The 14,826-nt window shown below is 44.5% G+C and overlaps 1 protein-coding gene across 2 annotated transcripts in view; it reads right to left on the bottom strand.

Annotated features, from left to right (window-relative positions):
• The window catches only part of LOC140720623 (uncharacterized), a 74,224-nt gene that overhangs the window by 34,321 nt on the left and 25,077 nt on the right, over positions 1-14,826 (bottom strand). The gene's annotated exons all lie outside the window — the stretch shown is intronic.

The raw sequence follows: 14,826 nt of genomic DNA, 5'->3' as shown, positions 1-14,826 counted from the left end.
CTTCAGTCACCGTGATGGTTAAACATTTAACACGGAGCTGATTTGAACTTCCTCCCTGATGTGAAGTTGCTGGTGTTGCAGCAGCTGGGATGATTGAGTAAAACTCTTTGCTCACTCCGGACAGAAATGTGGCCTCTATTTATTGTGAACTCACCGGAGCATCACATGGTGGGTTAACCGAATGAGTCTCTTCACACACACAGAGCAGGTGAACGGCCGCCTCCCAGAGCGAAGCTGTCGGTGTATCTGCGATGGCCGACTGAATCCCTTCCAAAATGAGAGCCAGTGAATGACGTCACAGTGCTATCAACGTCATGGCGAAGTATCCAAACAGATCGCGGACATGGTCACGTGTTCGGGCTCTCCTTGTAGCGAGTGGGGCGCTGTCTTCTCCAGCATGTCCGCCTCCACATTTAAGCATTGGCCGCATTCAAGCGCTGGTGAACTGACAGATACAGCAGAACTAACGTGCTGTTGTGTCTGTGATTCCCATACACAAATCTTTTGAATTTTCTACACTGTTAAATGTTTACAAACTACGTCAGTGGGTGAAGGACAACATTGTCATCAAGATGGCGGCGCGACGACGCAGGGCGCAGCGGCCACTCCAGTAAGGAATATCCGTTATCTGTAAGTAGGGGCCGTGCACAATCCTGATTTGATTGAGACGGATGTGTGAAGCACGGAGGAACATCTGGCGAAACTTCTGACATGCCTGTGCTGCTGACGCTGCTACTGAGCGATCGGAGAGATCTCAAGAGAGGAAGGCCCCGAATCCTCGGCTTTGCCTGTTGCTTGGTGGCCGGAGCCGGGGTTGAAGCACTCGGCAGAGATGGTGCTCGGTGCTCGGTGTCGGAGGGCTGGTCGGAGGCACGAAGTTGTCGGAAGTTTTCGGACGGACTCACAGTTGGCTGTGCTCGGGTGCTTCCAGAGGCTGCATCGGGAAGTTTTGCCACGTTGGAGGTTTCTTCCTTCTGCCATCTGCGTGAGATGATGGGCTATCTGGGACTTTGAGACTTTTTTTTACCGTGCCCATGGTCTGCTCTTATCAAATTATGGTATTGCTTTGCACTGTTGTAACTGTATGTTATAATTATGTGGTTTTTTGGTCAGTTAGTCTTGGTCTGTCTTGTGTTTATGTGATATCATACTGGAGGAACATTGAATTTCCCCTTGGGGATGAATAAAGTATCTATCTATCTATCTATCTATCTATCTATTTCAACTCAGATAACTTTAGTCTCCTTGGTGCCTTCGGATAAAAACTCTGTTACAGCTCAAAACAAGTGGGAGGAACAAGATTTCATCTTCTAACTGGCTAAAGTTCCGGCATCAGGCACAATATCAAACTCTGCTTCCCTCTCTGTATCAAAATGGATCATTCCTCCCCTTCATCAGTCTGTGACTTGGCTCAGTTTGTCTGTCTCTTTCGCATTCTGAGCATGCGCCACACACCCACTGAGATCACATTTTATTTACACGGCTCTGACTGGAGACTTTCTGATTGTTATGTCCCTCCCGGCATTTGACGGTGGTAAACTCAGAGTCAGCAATGGTATTGAACATCGGGAGTAGGTGATTAGGCTTTTTCGTTGGAGATCGATAAACTGCCGGTAGTGTGTGTCTGGATGAGTGGGTCGTTTTCAGACTGGAAGGAGGTAGCGTTTGGAGTACCCCAGAGATCAGTCCCTGACCACAGTTGTTCACAGTTTAATGTCCTGGCGGAGGCAGCGAGATGTGAGATGTCCCAGTCTGCTGGTGAGGCAGAAAGAGTGGAGTTGGGGGAGGGGAGGCTATTCACATGCAATTCCGTATCTTTGCAATCAGTACATAGTGCACTGTGGGGCTGCAGTGGCGGGTTCCAATCTGCTAATTAGATTTGCTGACGGCACTGCATTGATCCGCCGGATCCCAAATAAAGAGGCAGCCTACAGAGAAGAAGTCATCACCCCGACACTATTGTGTCAAGAAAACAACCTCTCCCTCATTGTGACAAAAACAAAGGAGCTGGTTGTGGATTACAGGAGGAATGGAGACAGGGACCAAATTCAACATTTCCAAGACTGTTATTGACACAAAATGCACATTTCAATATTGATCATGACACAATGTATTTTATATATTGTTAATGACATAAAACATATTTACAGATTGTTACTGACAGAGAATCGTATAATTTATGTTCCGGGTGTTATCTGAATGTACTTGCCTGTGATGCTGCCACAAGTCAGTGTTTCTCTGTACCTGTACCTTCCCGTACTTGTGCACTTGGCAATAAATTCAACAGGACCTGAGAAATCTCAGTGAGATTTGATTAGTGATGATCATCTTGGCAGCTCGGTAGGTCGAATGTATGCGACAGTACACTGTTAAATGCAAAACCCTGAACAGTGTTGATGATCAGAGGGATCTTAGACTCCAAGTTCATCGCTCACTGAGAGAGACTGCACAGATTGATCGGGTGGTTAAGAAAGCAAATGACATGGTTGTCTTTATTAGTTGAAGCATTGAGTTCAAAAGTCGGGAAGTTGTGTTGCGGCTGTTACGAGCCTGCGGTCGTACTGCGACTGTTTCTTTAAGAGCGCCGGCGTGAGGAGGCGGGGCTATGACGTCAGTCACAGGCTGACAGCGGTAACTGTGGACTGAACCATAAGAGAGAGAGAGCGAGATAGATAGATAGATAGATAGATAGATAGATAGATAGATAGATACTTTATTCATCACCATGGGGAAATTCTACATTTTTTTCCAATGTCCCATACACTTGTTGTAGCAAAACTAATTACATACAATACTTAACTCAGTAAAAATATGATATGCATCTAAATCACTCTCTCAAAAAGCATTAATAATAGCTTTTAAAAAGTTCTTAAGTAGTTTACTTAAATACATTGAGTCTTAGCCCGGCACTTTAACATATCTTACTCCTGGCGGTTGAATTGTAAAGCCGAATGGCATTGGGGAGTATTGATCTCTTCATCCTGTCTGAGGAGCATTGCATCGATAGCAACCTGTCGCTGAAACTGCTTCTCTGTCTCTGGATGGTGCTATGTAGAGGATGTTCAGGGTTTTCCATAATTGACCGTAGCCTACTCAGCGCCCTTCGCTCTGCTACCGATGTTATACTCTCCAGTACTTTGCCCACGACAGAGCCCGCCTTCCTTACCAGCTTATTAAGACGTGAGGCATCCCTCTTCTTAATGCTGCCTCCCCAACACGCCACCACAAAGAAGAGGGCGCTCTCCACAACTGACCTATAGAACATCTTCAGCATTTCACTACAGACATTGAATGACGCCAACCTTCTTAGGAAGTACAGTCGACTCTGTGCCTTCCTGCACAAGGCATCTGTGTTGGCAGTCCAGTCTAGCTTCTCCTCTAACTGTACTCCCAGATACTTGTAGGTCTTGTAGGTACTTGTAGGTCTTCTGCTCCACACATTCTCCATTAATGATCACTGGCTCCATATGAGGCCTAGATCTCCTAAAGTCCACCACCATCTCCTTGGTCTTGGTGATATTGAGACGCAGGTAGTTTGAGTTGCACCATATCACAAAGTCCTGTATCAGTTTCCTATACTCTTCCTCCTGTCCATTCCTGACACACCCCACTATGGCCGTGTCATCAGCGAACTTCTGCACATGGCAGGACTCCGAGTTGTATTGAAAGTCTGATGTGTACAGGGTGAACAGGACCGGAGAGAGCACGGTCCCCTGCGGTGCTCCTGTGCTGCTGACCACCGTGTCAGACCTACAGTCTCCCAACCGCACATACTGAGGTCTATCTGTCAAGTAGTCCACTATCCAATCCACCATGTGAGAGTCTACTCCCATCTCCGTTAGTTTGTGCCTTAAGATCTTGGGCTGGATGGTGTTAAAGGCACTAGAGAAGTCCAGGAATGTAATCCTCACAGCACCTCTGACCCCATCTAGGTGAGAGAGTGATTTGTGCAGCAAATATGTGATAGCATCCTCCACTCCCACCTTCTCCTTATACGCAAACTGTAGAGGATCCCGGGCGTGCCTGGTTTGTGGCCTCAGATTCTGTATTATCAGCCGCTCCATGGTCTTCATCACGTGCGACGTCAAGGCAACAGGTCTGAAGTCATTCAACTCCTTTGGTTGTGGTTTCTTCGGTACCGGGATAATACAGGATGTTTTCCACTGTCTGGGTACTCTTCTCTGCTCCAGGCTCATGTTGAAGATGCGCTGTAGTGGTTCTCCCAGCTCAGTCGCACAGGCCCTCAGTAATCGTGGGGAAACTCCATCCGGTCCAGCCGCCTTGCTGGTACAGATCTTCCTCAGTTGACCTTCCACCTGTGCAGCCGTAATCCTGGGCGTGGGCTGTCGTGGTTTTTCGTGCTGTTCAAATGACCAGGAGACGCAGAAAATTCTTCAAGAAGGGTTAAACTTTAATTTGCAAATCAAAGTTGAGACAGTCATTGAGCTAGTCGCTGAATGCCTCCCGATTCTCGGATACAGCCGCTTTTTAAAGCAAACCTGGTTTAGCTGCATTAACATATCCAAGCGGTGCATATCACAGTTACTATTGTTTTTACCTATTGACTTATTTGTTCTAGTCGACTATATAGTTTTAATTACACAGCAGACATGTTCAAAGCAAAATATCCCTACATATTGTCTCTACATTGCTTTAGTTACACAGCCGACAAGTTCAACGCAAAATATCCCTACATATTGTCTCTACATTGCTTTAGTTACACAGCCGACATGTTCAAAGATCCCTGAGTTACTGTTCATTAACACATATTGTCTCTACATTCAATTGGATACCTGATTAGCATATATTGACACATCATTGTCCTTTAGCATTTCACACAGTTTTGGTTACACAGCAACTTCACAGCTGGCGACCGCTCCCAGCCACCTCTCCCTAGCATATACCAACACACCATAGTTTTTAGCATTAAGTTTTATACTCCATAATATTCATATTCTCCAATATATTTCCCCTTTGAGACCCCTCTGGGTCTCACACTCACACAGAGAGAAGACTAAGAGTCTGCGCACAAAAACCCCAATAAACTCAAGCACTTATTCCCAAATCTCGGGTTAAACTAAAATTTCCTGCGCCAAGACCTCAAAGTATTCTCTCCCTGTTACCCTGGGCCGCTGAGCCAAAAACCTGTCCCTTTGTACCTGAGACAGGGAAAAAGACTCAAAAGCCCTTACAATCTACTCCCACACTGTCGTTCTGCTCCTGTTCATCCTGCAGGTGTTGTAGGCTGTAACGATACATTTCCGGTGTTTCTGTCTCCAATACGCTAGCTTCGGCAATCGTCACGAGCATCGGAAACTGTTTGGTTGCAGCACGCACTACAAAAGATTTGAGACAAGGAAGAAAACAGCACAGCACAAATGCACAACTCAACAACACAATACTGACAGTTATTGCTACTTTAGTCATCCATGCTCCCCATCCTCCGAGTCTACTTTCCAACCAATCAAAGAACTGATGTCCGAACCCTGCATTCTGTTGGACCTCCATCCGCAGATTCCTTAACTTATCCATTGCTCGGGTGAAAGACCCTTCTGGGCTAGTATTGTTCGGTATGAAAGTGCAGCCTTGGTCTCCAAACATTACACACACACCCCCTTTCTCTGCCAAAAGCCAAACCAGTACCTGTTTTGCCACGCCACCCTGCTAGTTGCAGCTAGCTGTTGCCTTAAGGCCTCCAGTGCATCATCGGTGTAGTTGATGAACCTCTGTTGATTATAGTATATATAGTTTATCCATTCAACAGTTTTGCTTACCCCTATCACAGGTATGATAGCTTCCCAGTGAGCATCTCGTGCGGTGTCAGGCATGTTATTCGATTGGTTTGCATGCGGTAACTCATCAATGCTAACGGTAAAGCATCGACCCAATTAAGTTTAGTATCTGCACAAATTTTGTTTAATTTGGCTTTCAGGGTTCCATTAATTCTCTCTACCATGCCCTGCGACTGAGGGTGGTATACACATCCAAACCTTTGCTTTATCCTCAGCGCCTGTAGTACCAGTTTGACCACTTTCTGGATAAAAGCTGAACCATTGTCTGAGCTAACTTCTGTAGGTATTCTAAACCTGGGGATTACTTCATTTGTCAGGAATTTCACCACTGTCTTTATCATGTCTACGTAATCGATCATTAAATGTTTAAATGGTCCTTCAGGTACGGGAATGTGGCCTATTGGGGTTGTAATTCCCTTCCGAACATTATTTTGTGCACATACCTCGCACCGTGATAAGACAAAGTCCACTGAAGCCTGTAAATAAGGTGACCAAAAACCATCCTTCTTTATTTTCCTTATCACTTCCCCCTTTGCACAATGGTCAATCCCATGTGCTTCTGAAATCAGAATCGTCAGTAGAGGGGTGGGCGCTACCAACAAACCGTCTTCTGTGCTCCACAAGCCTTCCGGGTTCTGCTTGGCCCCCCTTTTTCTCCACATTGTCTGTTCTGCCAAAGTTGCCTTACCTTGTATTTCAATTAGGTCCTCTACGTCAGGTTCTGGAGTTAGGCTTACCTGGGGGGCAATGACGGCTGACGTACATCCAGACGCTTTTCTAGCTGCCTCATCTGTAGCTTGATTTCCCTTTGCTATTACATCGTTTCCTTTTTTACGTGCCTGGCATTTTACTATAGCCAATGCTTTAGGTTTCATTATGGCTTTTATCAAGTCTAGAATTTGCTGACAATGTTGTATGGGATCTCCGCTACTTTTTTAAAAACCTCTCTGCTTCCACACTGCCCCGAACAAATGGCATACTCCGTGAGCATATGCTGAATCAGTATAGATGTCTACTTTCTCACCTTCCATCATTTCACACGCAGCTGTCAGGGCTTTGAGTTCTGCTAGTTGGGCGGAACACGGTTGGGGACAGGACTCCATCCTAATAATCTTATAGCTCGACTGATCCTGCTGCACCACTGAGAATCCTGCGTGATTTCCATCATAATCCCTATAACAAGAGCCATCTACGAACAGAACCTTTTTATCTATCTCCTCTAGTGGTTCTGACCGTAAATCTGCTCTCAATTTGGCAAATGCCATCGTCTTCCCTACACAATCATGGGGTTCTCCTTCATAGTCCAAAGGGACAAAATCGGCTATATTACTGGTAGTGCATCTCTGTATAGTTATGTCAGGAAATGTCAATAGCATCTGATACGCTGCTATCCTGGCTGGCGTCAGCACAAATTTCCCTTTTTCCAGCAATTCTGCTACTTTGTGGTGTGTGTACAGAGTTACAGGATAGCCCAGGGTTACCGATGATGCTTTTTCATATGCATAGTACAGCGCCGCCAATCCCTGATAACAGGGTGGGTACCCCTGAGCCACCTCATCTAGTCTCATACTGTAGTATGCTATCGGCTGCTTTGCTTTTCCTGTGCCTGTCTCTTGTGTTAGAACCGCTGTAACATAACTCTCCTGTCGATTGGATACATACAAATAAAAAACCTTCTTGTAGTCAGGCAAAGCTAATGCTGGTGCTGACTGCAATTCCTGCTTAATAGTATTGAAAGCTATCTCCGCCTCTCCATTCCACTGTAAGCCGTTCTTCAAATTTGTATGTCCTGCTTCTTTCATTATCTTTCTTAAAGGTGCCACAATCTCAGCATATTCTCCTATCCAATACAGTGTCCTGCTTACACTGTTCCTCGCTGTGGGAGCAAATCAACAGGTCATCCACATACTGTAACAATGTACTTTCCAATGGCATGCCCTCTAGGTCTGCCTTCAATACCTGATTAAAAATGTGTGGTGAATGTTTAAATCCTTGCGGCATTCTGGTATAGGTATACTGAGCACCTCTGTAGGTAAATGCAAACAAATACTGACATTGCTCGGCCAGAGGAATGCTGAAGAAAGCCGAACACAAATCGATCACTGAAAAGTAACTTGCTTCTGGTGGAACATTAGTCAAAAGCGTGTGTGGGTTGGGGACTACCGCTGGCCAGTCCTCTACCACATCGTTTACCGCTCGCAAATCATGCACCAATCTCCACTTAGATTTATCTGTTTTTAAGACCGGCAACAACGGGGTATTGCATGGACTGTTTGTTCTTTTAAGCACTCCTATTTCAAGCAACCCCTGCACTGTCGACGCTATTCCCTCTTCTGCTTCTGGTCTTAGTGGGTATTGTGGTCTCCTGGGTGGAATTGCTCCCCTTTTTAGCCTTATTTCCACCGGACTAGCTGTTTTTATTTTCCCTACGTCCGTGTCATGCTGTGACCACAGAATAGACGGCAACTCATCTAACCTCTTATCTTTCTGCTGACCGCTTTCCTTTCCCAGCACGGGCATGTGTGATTGGGGAGTTATTTCGACCTCTCTCACTGTCCCTACCATATCTACACTTACCATTATTTTAATATAATTATTGTCTTCTGATATCCACACCTCTGGCGTGATTTTCCTCCACACTGTTATGGTTTCAGCACTCTTAACTAAACTTTAAACTGATATCCCTTATTTACCAACAACGTTACGTGGGGCGCCGCCTCCGGTATCCTGTATCATTTTTCTAAAAAGGTGTTCCACTTAACTTGTAAAGCTGCCCCTTGCTTTCCAATTATCACAGCCTCCCCTTCCAGGTTCTGCTGGGTACATGCCTCCAGGTGCCATCTCTCCTCTAAACTCCCTGTTCTGAGTCTCGTCAAAAATCACTGTACAATGTAGCTCAGATCTGGGCATTACAGCCCTGGGTAATATAGCCTGCACGCACTTTTTCCATTTTTCCCAGGTTTCCTGAATCTGGTCTGCGATGTCTCCTATCCAAAAGACATTAGCCTTCTTGTCTTCTCGCATTATCAACTGAGCCCCTGCTCTTTTCACACTCAGCCCATTTCTGGTGCATTCTAATTTTAATTCTAGTTTCAACAAGGCATCTCTGCCTAACAAATTAATCGGAGTTCCTTTAAATACTAGCACCGGCAAAACAATTTCTTTATTTCCCATTCTCAACCGCACTGGAGCCGTGCACTGTGTTAACTGTGTTTTCCCCGAGAACTCTACCGTCTTAATAAACTTTCCTGACATGGGAAGGTGAAGGGAATACTGTGGCTGTACACAAGTGTATGTGGCTCCAGTATCTATCATCATTGGTGTCAGTTGCCCTTCTAAAATAACCTGAACAATGGGTTCCTCATCTGCCTTCCCTTTGCCCATAGCTCCTCTGTCCCCCTCCTTGGGACTTCCAGTCCTGTCTGGGCTGTTTGAATTTAGTTTGTTCCTGATAGAACATTTGTGGGGATGCTCCCTCAAAGTTAATTATTGGCATGGGGTTTTCCAGCCCTTGTCTTACAGTATGATCGGTCCCTCCATATAGCGGTGTTTTGTCCAGCTCGATGGCTGTACTCGAACCGGCGGTTGTTGGCAGCATCTTTTTGTTTTTCTCTTTTTCCTTCTTTTTGAGTTCTTCGAGCTGCATTTGTATTAACCTTCTTTGCACCTCTTCCTGCTGCTCAGCCAACCTTTGTTTGTCTTTCCGGTATTTCTCAACCGCATGGACTACGTGGTCTCTAAATTCTTGTGGGATCTTTGACGTTAGCCCAACCATCTCCTCCAGTTTGGATTTTACTTGTGGTGGCATTGCATCCAAAATGCAATGTCGGAACAGTGAGGTCATAAATAAGCTATTCTCCACCTCTTGCTCAGTCTCCAGTCTCCACCTTTTCAACTGGTTTTCTACGTAGGCTGCTGGGTTTTCAGTGTCTCCCAGTGGATCCCCTTTTAAGGCTTTGGGGTCCACCTTGGGCGGATAAAGCTTTCTGAGGGCCTGCCATACCCTCTGCCTCACTCTGTCAAACCCGTCTCCATCAGTTCTCGGATCGTTCGAGCTTACTATGCCAGCCATTTCCATTAGTTCGTTAAATTTGGAGGTTCCCATCAACCTTATCAACAGTGCCTTCAAATCTCCCATAGCCAATAATCGTCCCGCTGTTTCTTCTTCAAAGGCTCTAATCCATTTCCCTGCTCCTTCATGTAAATTGGGCAGAGTGTTTTTCAGCCCTTCTAGGTCCTGCCCCAAGGGATATACTGCACTTGTCCTGATCCTTTAACTAACAACGGCATCATTCTTCCTCCTCCTTCCCACCTGCCCTTCTCCCTGCATGTTTACTGTTCCCGTCAGCAGGGGGCACTGCTTAGGGGTTCCTTCCTCATTATAGGGAGGGGGTTTTTCTGTTTCTTTCGCATCCGGGTACGGAGCCGAAGCCAGCTTCTCACCGTACCCTTCTCTCTCTCTAACAGGCTGTTTCTCCAGCACCTTAGTGTTTTCCTCGTTTGTAATCAATATTCTACCTGTCCTCCTCAGCCTTTCCCCCTCCGTTCTGAAGAGTTTTAGCACTTCCATCTCTCGTTCTCTTTTTTGCCCTCTTTTCTTAGATTTATCTTTTGATTTGTAATTCTTAACTAGTCCCTCCATTTCTTCGCACAAACTTACATCAAATGTTCCTTCTATTGGCCACTTTGTGATCAGGTTTTTGGTTCTTTTTTCCCATTTTTCTAAAGTTTTTGTGATCTCATTTTGAAAAAATGGGAATTTTTTGCTCAGAATCTCTAATGCTGTTCCTTTACCTGTCATGTTGTTCTCTATGTTAATGTATTTCAGAGATTCACAGTTTGTTTACTGGATAATATTATTTACTCTAATTCTATTCTAACACCTCGCCCGAGCAGACCCTTATCTCTTAAGGCGGTAAACACGAGGACTTTCTATTCTAACACCTCGCCCGAGCAGACCCTTATCTCTTAAGGCGGTAACCACGAGGACTTTCTATTCTAACACCTCGCCCGAGCAGACCCTTATCTCTTAAGGCGGTAACCACGAGGACTTTCTATTCTAACACCTCGCCCGAGCAGACCCTTATCTCTTAAGGCGGTAACCACGAGGACTTTCTATTCTAACACCTCGCCCGAGCAGACCCTTATCTCTTAAGGCGGTAACCACGAGGACTTTCTATTCTAACACCTCGCCCGAGCAGACCCTTATCTCTTAAGGCGGTAACCACGAGGACTTTCTATTCTAACACCTCGCCCGAGCAGACCCTTATCTCTTAAGGCGGTAAACACGAGGACTTTCTATTCTAACACCTCGCCCGAGCAGACCCTTATCTCTTAAGGCGGTAACCACGAGGACTTTCTATTCTAACACCTCGCCCGAGCAGACCCTTATCTCTTAAGGCGGTAACCACGAGGACTTTCTATTAACGTATTAACTTATTTGTACTTACCCTCACTGCAGTGTTCTTGAGCAATCCTCTGAGCCTCCTCCGTTAACCCCCAATTCTGCCAGATTCTTTGGACCGAAGAGACCCTTTGGCAGCGGTTCCACACTTCCGAGACTCCAAGACCTCCTCAAAGCCAACAGAATTCTTAGTCCAAATTGTCGCAAAAAGCGCTTTCCTTTTGTTTGGGTGCACCCTTAATTCTGTTAGCCTTGTGGGGGTCCCTAGCGGACCGGGAAGCGTTCCCAATCTGCCGTTTCCCTTCCGCGGGTCTCTATCCGATCCTGTTCGTGACGCCAATTATGTCGTGGTTTTTCGTGCTTTACAAATGACCAAGAGACGCAGAAGATTCTTCAAGAAGGGTTAAACTTTAATTTGCAAATCAAAGCTGAGACAGTCATTGAGCTAGTCGCTGATTGCCCACCGATTCTCGGACACAGCAGCTTTTATAGCAAATCTCCAGTTGCATACTGAACGTATATTATGTCCCTTTTGTTCCTATCAATTGGCTTAATCATGTTTTAATCTACATTTCTTAGCAACCTTTCTTTAACACACCATTGTCATCTTAAGACTGCAGTCTCCTACGAAATTGGGTACATGCATAGCAAATAATAAACTCAGAACTGAGCAATGTTCTAATCTGCATTTCTTTAGCTCTTTAGCTACACCTCTACATTCCTAAGATTTCATTCTACTAAATTGAGTACATGCATGGCAAATAGGAGCAAGCTCAGAACTGACTTCATAGTTTTGGTAAATTTATACTTTTATACTCCAATAATAGCCATCTGTTTTTGTTACTCATTTACCTTTCTATAATCAGTGCAAAATCTAACACTACCATCGGGTTTGGGCACAATAATGCAGGGTGACTCCAATCTCATTTTGAAGGCCTAATAATACCATTCTCCAGCATATACTCAATTCCCTGGTCAGCCAATTTACACTTTTCTACGTTCATGCGATATGGGTGTTGTTTAATCAGTTTGGCTTGACCAATATCTACATCATGTACCGTGACCGTGGTTTGCTTGGGGACATCGGGAAATAAATCTTTAAACTTCAGAATTAATTCCTTCAGCTGTTGTTGTTGCTTTGGCTGCAGATGAGACAACTTGTTAGCAATGTTTTCTGGAACAACCGAGTTCATTAGCCTAATTGGGACCATGTTTGGCTTGTGAAAAGTCTCAGACAAGTCAATTGTTTCATTCTCAGGGTTGCCAGATTCATATGTTTTGACAACACACAGATGGTACCTGCTTGTCAAAAAAGGCTTTATCATATTTATGTGTACCACCTGTGTTAGTTCAAGTCAGTTGGGTGTTTTAATAACATAATTCACATCATTAATTTGGGAGACTATTTCATACGGTCTATTGAATTTCGCCTGAAGTAGATTCGTCAGCATAAGGCAAGCACCTTATCTCACACCTGGTATTTTCTTTCGCGAGCCCTGTTATCAAACCAACACTTCATTTTGTTTTGAGAAATCTTTAAGTTTTTTCTTGCTAGACTACAGGCTAGGTGTAGTTTATTTTTGAACTTCAAAACATAGTCTAACGAGTTAACATGTACATTCCCATCAATCCACCGTTCCTTTTAACAAGGTCAAAGGTCACTCTGCGACCAAATACAAGTTCAAATGGAGTAAAGCCCAGTGATCCTGTACTGACTATCTTTCTGTGGACAAAAGCAAATGTCTTCCTTCATCCCAGTCTATTCCATTTTCAACACAATATGTCTTAATCATTGTTTTGAGGGTAGAATGAAATCTTTCTAAAGCCCCTTGTGATTCTGTATGGTACACAGATGATGCAATTTGTTTTGCTCCCAGTTCAGAAATTACCTGCTGGAATAATCCATATATAAAATTACATCCTTGATCAGACTGGATTTCTTTAGGCAAATCGAATAAAGTGAAAATCTTGGTAAGAGCCTTCGCCACAGTTTTAGCTTTAATATTTCTGAGAGGTATTGCCTCTGGGAATCTGGATGCAGTACACATAATAGTTAGCAGATACTGATGGCCAGCTTTAGTCTTTGGCAATGAGCCAACACAATCCACTATAACTTTGGAAAAGGGTTCACCGAATGCAGGTACAGGCCACTGGGGTGAGCTCATTAGGTTTACCCACAACTTGACAAGTGCCTTTTGGAAACTCTTATTCAGGGTAAACATAACTTTATGAGTTAAAGCAAACTGATCTGCTAATCCAGCAGATTCCTGCATAGTGGCAGCATTATTTCCATCTAAATACGTCTTTATGCCATCAGGGACTCACCTTCTGAATTCTTCAATTAAAACCAACTCTCTCAAGCTGTTAAAATCATCATTTACATGTTCAGATGTGCACCAGCGGTCAATACACACAAATTTCTCATAAGCAAATTCCGTATGTCTGGTTCACAGATTTCTTCAAATTTCTAAACTTTTGCCTGTCTGCTTCTGGGACCAACTCGTAAGCTTTGAGCACAGCCTGTTTCACTATGTCATAATGTGTGGTGCGTGACCATGTGGTTAAGGTGTTGAACTAGCGATCTGAAAGTCATAAGTTCGAGCCTCAGCCGAGGCAGCGTGTGTGTCCTTGAACAAAGCACTGAACCACACACTGCTCCTGCACATTTATAGCCCAGTGGCGATGATTGGGGCAGCATAAATAAATAAATAATAAGCTGCTTCAGCAACTGTCAAAGCAGAATAGGCTTGCTAAGCCTCCCTCTTAATTACAGTTTATAAGAGAATTTTCTTTCTGCTTTTCTGCCTCTCCAGCCTGAAACTGCCTCTGCCTTTCCGGAGCCTCCATCTTTAATTTTTCTAACTTGTACTGGAGCTCAAGCTCACTAGGTTTACTTTCAGGAAACACCTCCAACTCCTCCACTTTAAATACACCCTCAGATATATAATGTTCAGCTATTATCCTCTGCATCTGTGCCCTCCTCATTGTCAATTTCACCTTAGCAAGTATTGACGTTTTAGCAATACTCAACAACTCAATCCTTCTAGTGTCCTCTAATGCCTGAGAGGTTCACACTTCCAGATATCTATCAACATCTATTGCTGCTGATTTTCCACACACAAATAAATCAAAAGGGATTTCCCCAATGAAATCGATATTAAATCAATCCTTAAATTTGTTCATATCCCAGAAGCAGGCCCCATTTTGTTACAAACCGTAACACTTTAGAAACGAACCAGCAGCAACAGACTACTCCCAATGGCCACACATTTTAATTCCACGTCCCATTCCCATTCTGATATGTCTATCCATGGCCTCCTCTACTGTCAAAATTAATCCAAACTCAGGTTGGAGGAACAACACCTTATATACCGGCTGGGTAGCCTCCAACCTGATGGGATGAATATTGACTTCGCTAACTTCCGTTAATGCCCCTCTTCCACTTCTTACCCCATCACTGACATATTTAATTGTTTGCCTGTTTTCCATGTCTCTCTGGTGCTTCCCCCCCACCTTTCTTTCTCCCGAGGCCTCCTGTCCAATGATCCTTTCCTATCTCCAGCTCTGTATCACTTTTGCCAATCACATTCCCAGCTCTTAGCTTCATCCCACCCCCTCCGGTCTTCTCCT

The sequence above is a fragment of the Hemitrygon akajei genome, unplaced genomic scaffold, assembly GCF_048418815.1.
Source record: "Hemitrygon akajei unplaced genomic scaffold, sHemAka1.3 Scf000045, whole genome shotgun sequence".
NCBI classification, from domain to species: domain Eukaryota; kingdom Metazoa; phylum Chordata; class Chondrichthyes; order Myliobatiformes; family Dasyatidae; genus Hemitrygon; species Hemitrygon akajei.
This window is presented reverse-complemented; position numbering and strand designations above follow the sequence as displayed.